General features: G+C 51.1%; 1 protein-coding gene across 1 annotated transcript in view; it reads right to left on the minus strand.

Moving 5' to 3' along the window:
- The window catches only part of Elmo2 (engulfment and cell motility 2), a 38,271-nt gene extending 36,449 nt beyond the window's left edge, over positions 1-1,822 (minus strand). Inside the window, exon 1 of the mRNA XM_075963052.1 lies at positions 1,745-1,822. The gene's annotated coding sequence lies outside the window, so the exon portion shown is untranslated. The remainder of the gene's footprint in view (positions 1-1,744) is intronic.
- Between the last annotated feature and the right edge of the window lie 4,178 nt (positions 1,823-6,000).

The following is a 6,000-nucleotide window of genomic DNA, read 5'->3' on the forward strand; positions in this document are numbered from 1 at the left end:
ACACTGCCCAGACTGGTTTTGAACTTCTGTATTCAGGGGATCCTTCTGTCCCAGCCTCCATAGTGCCCGACTAAAGGTGCACACCTCCAAACCCAGGACAGGTTTTCCTTAACTATGTTTGCTTGTAAGCCACCTAGGAAGACATGACCTAGACACAGAAAATGCTAGAATATACTAAATATTAGTGCGATTTTTTTTTTAAAGTCTACTCCTCACTAACCATACCCCAAACTTTCTTGGCACCTCTTAGAGGTAGCATCAAAGCATAAAAATTATGAGATTCAAGAGTAACAAACAAGCTGGGCATGGTGATGTATGCCTTTAACCAGGGGCCAGCCTGGTCTACAGAGTAAGTTCCAGGGCAGCCAGGACTACACAGAAAAACCCTATCTCAGAAAACACCACACACAGAGAGACACACACATACACCATCCGCCTGTTAAAAAGAACAACAGATGAAGGCCCTCGCCCTGGCTCCTTTGCTCACTAACTGTAGAACGAATCTGGAGAGGTAAACTCTCTCAGGAACTTTGCTCTTTTTAACTTGTAAATGTGAATGATGACAGTCTCCTCAAAAGACCATAATGCATGAAACACCCTGACATACCCATAGCACTGAGTGCTTCCCAGCCAGCGCAGCCACCGTAGTCTTGTGGTTACGGACCACTTGACAAACGCTGCTGCTGGCTGCTGCTGTGCCTCCGTGAGCAAGAAGGGCTGTCCCAAGTGCAAAGTACACACCAGAGTTCAAGAAGTTAGCGCGCACACACAAAGTCAACAACTCCATTAACACGGCTTTACATTGATTATGTGAACTATTAATTATATACTGAAACATATTAAATGAGACATTAATAAGTTATTTTCACTTGCTTATTTTACATCCTCAAGATGTGACTGCTGGAAAAGTTTAATTAACAAATGTGACTTGCATTATTTTTCTTTAATTAACAAATGTGACTTGCATTATTTTTCTTTGGGAGAGTCCAGGGTGAGCCTACTGCCTGACACACAGAAGCATACCAAAAGGTGGCTTCCATGCCCCACAGATGGGATGTGAGGGGCTGCCCTTGCATTCCTCTGGACATATCCAAGCCCTTCGTTCATTTATTTAGTAAATATTTATGATGCCTGCCCTGCTGAGACGTTGTGGGTGCATGGAGCAACATCAGGTCCTTCTACCTGCTAGGACAGGCAGACATCAAACAACATTTCAAACAGTTGTAAAGCTACAGAAGTATAAGCGCTGTGAGGGACACCAGAGCGTTCAGAGTGTGGCACCCGGATCAGAACTCGGGACCCCGGAAGCCTCCTGAAGAAAGACCGGGAGGATGAGAAAAGTTTACTAGACTGTACCGAGGGAAGGACTCGGAGGGAGGCCAGAGAAAGGGATGCAGAAGGAACAGAACCAGGCCGGGGAGCAGCCTGAGCCCAGGCAGGGCGGCGAAGGACCAGATCTGCAGGGCCTGGGAAAGAGAGGAGGGTGGAGACTGGCCCCGGAGCATCCCCGGCATTGCAGCGCTGCGGGAAGAAGCGGATGAGAGCGGCCTGCACCGAAGCAGGGCAGCGGAGAAGGAAAGGAGAGGGCCGGTATCGACGGCAGGGGGATGACCGGGCCAGCGCCGTGCCCGGGCTTGGAGCTCAGGCAGCCACTGCCCTCGGCTTCAACCCCATCCTCGGTCCCGGGTACCCCATCCTCAGTGCTCCGTCCCTCCGCCCCAGGCCCCGCGCGCCCCTCACTCACCCGGCGCCCGCCGAGGCCCAGCTCCGCGCCCGTGTCCCGCCGCTGCTCCTCGGGCCTCGTCCGCCCCGCCCTCCTTCGGCCCCGCCCCGCACAGGCCGGCCCGGGCTCCTATTGCTCCCCTTTGCCGTCAAGCTTAATATTCTTGCTTCCATTGGGCTGTTTGTCTGTCACTAAAGAGGAGGCGGGACTAACGGAGGGCGCGGGCTGGAGCGTCGCCGGCCGGCCCCGCCCCTCCGCGGAGGCCTCTTAAAGAGACAGATTGCCTTTCTTCTGCAGGCTATTGGGTCTGAAGGAACGTGATTTCCCAGCAGACACTAGAGGCTGCTCCCCACCCAAACTTTTTTCCTTTTATTTCTGTACACAGCCTAAGGGTGAAGGGAGTTCGGGGGAGAGCTCTGGGTCCTTGCGACACATTGTTGTAAGGAGCAAGCTGTCCTCTGGTGACGCTCACCTGATCGACTCAGCAGTGGGAATAGCTGATTTGGGGAACTGAGTGGGAGGTGACAGTCGTGTCAGAGGCTATGAGCAGCCGAGATGGAGCTAATTATACCGGCACCCAGGCCTGACCGTGGGCGCTGAGCAGAGGCAGAGGGGTACAGCTCAGCTGTGCTGTTGGTAGGGATCCGTGGGAGGTGGCGTTCGTCACCGCACCTGCGGATCTAACAAGGCTGGGCACCGCGCCAAGGACTCACTCCTGCCATCTCCCTTACTGCTCCCAGTAGGCTGATAGGGAGGGCAGTATGAGATCCCCAGTTGCAGAAGAGAAGACTGGGGTGGGAGTGGGGGTGTCTTACGGGACCAACTATACAACCGGTGATAGACAGCAGGGCACTTTCTCCGTGTTTAATTTCATATTTTTTTTTAAATCGTTTCTTTTAGCAGATCCTTATGGCAATCCCAGAAGACAGACATCTTGTTATCCATTCTGTATTGAAACGGACACTCAGCAGAGAGATAAAATAATGGCCACGTTTCATGTGGTACTTCGCTGTCTTTGAAGCAGTTTTATAGGCACTGTTACACTGACTCCTGCAAACGTTTTAGAATAGAAAACGGTTCTTCTCAGCTGGTGAGTAGGGTGGTACCCAGGCAGCAGAATTACCCTCACAGTCGCGGTGCTGATAAAGCCCCTGCAGGGGCCGTCAGCTTCCAATGGGTCCACATACTGCTTGCTTCAGCCACAGTTTCTGTCTCTGTTTTCGCGCAATGCAGCATAGGAAAATGTGGGTTGCGACTCCAACATCGCCTTATTCCCGAACATAAACCGCGGCCTGGGATAGCGTACCCACCCTTGTCTACACCACCACGTTGAGCCAAGGTTGTCTGCTGCTCAGTGGGGGTTCATGCTGTTATCGTTTATTGTCATTCACAGTGTTGTGAACATCCTCATGGGTGTGGGTGGTTTATTTGTTTGTTTGCTTATTTTGTAACAGGCTATTGCAGGAACATTTGAACAAATGTCTAAGCCACCCTTAAGGCGCCAGTGACAAAAACCAAAGTGTCTTCCATCAAGTCCAGCTTGGGGAACCAATGAGTTCATCGGTCTCACTTACAGAACATGGGTGTCATCGTTTTCCTTCTATTGCTGTGATAAAACATCACAGCCAAAAGCAACCTGGGGAGGAAAGGGTCCATCTATGGTCCATCGCTGAGAACTAGGGCAGGGATTCAAGCTGGGAACCTGGAAGGAAGAACTGAAACAGAGGCCGTGGAGGAACACTTCTTACTGGCTTGCTCAGTGCACTTTCTTCTACAACCCAATCAACCTGACCAAGGGTAACACCGCCCACAGTGGGCTGGGCCCACCCCACATCAATCACCCACATCAATCACTAATCAAGAGAAGACTCCACAGACTTGCTTCTAGGCCGAGCTAATGGAGGAGGCATTTTCTCAACTGATGCTCCCTCTTCCCAGACGACTCTAGCTTGTGTCAAGCTGAGAAAAACCGACCAGCACAATGGGTGAGAGATTATTTATAGAAGTGTGGGGAGGAGACCCCAACAGCCACACCCCAGAAAGTCTCACCTCAGCACAGATTATTGCTTCCCCATAGCAGCCCAGAGTCCCCTCCTCAGTCAGCTTCCCACCTTGTAGTCTAGTCTAGAGCCTGCAGAGACCACAGGTCATGTGCAATTAGCACAAAATCCCAGGAAACTGACCGGCAAGCCTGCCACTCTTCTTGATGGGCTTCAGTGAGCCTCCTGCCTTGAGCTAGCCCAAAACAGGATGCCAGGCCCTGTCCTCCAGCCCTTTCCTGGTACCATGCTCTGCAGTTCCTCCTCTGGGCAGCATTCCCTTGTCTCCTCTGCCTCCCCAGTTACTCCAGCCCGTGAGCACCTTTCTTTCCCTAAGCCCCTGAGATACTTATTCGGCGATCTTTAGTATCAGTTAGAATAAGATCTGCTGGAAATTAGGTTCTCTGCGATCAGCGACTTGGTGGGATTTGCTAGCTGTCCACCAGTGGCCCTTTCCTGCTTCTGTAGTTAAATGGCTGCCCTACCCTCACCCCATGACTCATGTGTGACAAAGACTGAAAGCCAGCTGGGTACCTCTTTCTCAGCAGTGGACACGAAGGCATGAAACCTCAGGCTGAGGTGTGAAGTCAGCTGGCACATCCTCCCTATTCTTCCTCCTTGTGGGCTACACCCAGCCTTGACCCTGTGATGACCATGATGTGTGGGGTAATGACAGAGCCACCGTGTGGAGAATGCTACGGTCCCCAAATAGTCACCTGGAATAGAAAGCTCTCCACTGGCCCAGAAACACTCACCTGGAGACAGTTGACTTGACCTTTGTCAGTGACTTTCGGAACTAGATCGGTCTCAGCACCGCTGTGTAGCGGAGGATGACCCTGAACTCTTTGTGATCCTCCTGCCTCCACCTCTTGAGAGCTGAGATTACAAGCATAAGCCACCACATCTGGTTTATGAAGCCTGGAGATAGGACCTAGGGCCTCCTTCACACTAGACAAGCCATCTACCAACTGAGCCTCACCCCCAGCTCTGCCAGTGACTAAAGAGCTGACCCTGTGTGCACACAGCTTTGAGAGAAAGCCTCCTTAATGTCTGTGTCTCCACCTCTTCCTCTGGCCCTGGCTGTACTCAGCGCACACGGATCCCAGGAACAATCACTGTGGGGCTTGCAATTCTTTTCCTTTTAGTCTTTGCCTATGGTTTCTTAGGAGCATTAAATTTAAGAGGGTTTCCCTCCAGGCTGGTTGAGTCCAGGATAAGCTCTTTAAAAACCCACTGACGGAGCATCAAGATGGCTCAAGGGATGAAGGTGCTTACCTCTGAACCTAAGGAACTAAGTTCAATTCCAGGGAACCACATGGCAGAGAAAGAGAACTGAATCTTGGAAATTGTCCCTTGACCTCCACACTTGTGCCCTGACACACGATTAATCCATTAATGTAACATAAACACTGTTTAAAAGGCCACCGACAGAGCTGGGGGCATGGCTCAATTGGTCAAGGAGCTATCTTTAGCAGCAAAGGAGCTTCCTGAAAGGCGAGTGACTAACTTGTGAGTGACAGGAAGCTACAGTGACCAGAGACACTTTGAGAGCTCAGGTTGCCAAAATAAATTGGTTCTGTTCCTTTCTCCCCTTCTCGTGTACTTTCTTTGATTGGAGTCGAAGTCCTGGTAGCCAAGTTTGGGCAATGTCTCTCCCTTATAACTAAGTAGCCTTGGAATGGGCAGCTGCAATCAGCAAAATAGGAAGGGTTTCCTAGCCCTCCCCCCATCACGCTACCCCAGCTCAACCACTGGGCAGCCAAGATCAGGTCCCCTGTCTGTTGGTGGGGTCTAGTCTTTGGAGTAACTCAGCTGAGAGACACAATACATGAACTCAGCACACCAAGGTAGCATAACCCTCGCTGCTGTCATACACCCCTCCCCCCAGAAGAGGTTCTAGATCTTTCTGAGACTCAGAACAATGGGACAATAACAGTACCAGCTTCAATGGATGGTCATGAGATCTAAATGAGAGATAGCAAATCTGGAGTGTTTGGCACAGGGCCTGGTACATCATAGGCCTCCAATTAATTATAAGTTTTCAATTTGTGTGTGCACACGTACACATACCCATGTTCAAGGGGCCTATGCATATGTGCACCTGTGTGTGTGAGTAAATGTGGGGAGCAGAACTTGACACCTGGTACCTCCCTGGATTGCTCTCCACCTTGTTTATCTATTAGTGGGGGTCGGGGGGTACCGTGGTGTGTGTGCATGTGGAGGTCAGAGGCCAACTCT

This window comes from Microtus pennsylvanicus, chromosome 2 (assembly GCF_037038515.1).
Source record: "Microtus pennsylvanicus isolate mMicPen1 chromosome 2, mMicPen1.hap1, whole genome shotgun sequence".
NCBI classification, from domain to species: Eukaryota; Metazoa; Chordata; class Mammalia; order Rodentia; family Cricetidae; genus Microtus; species Microtus pennsylvanicus.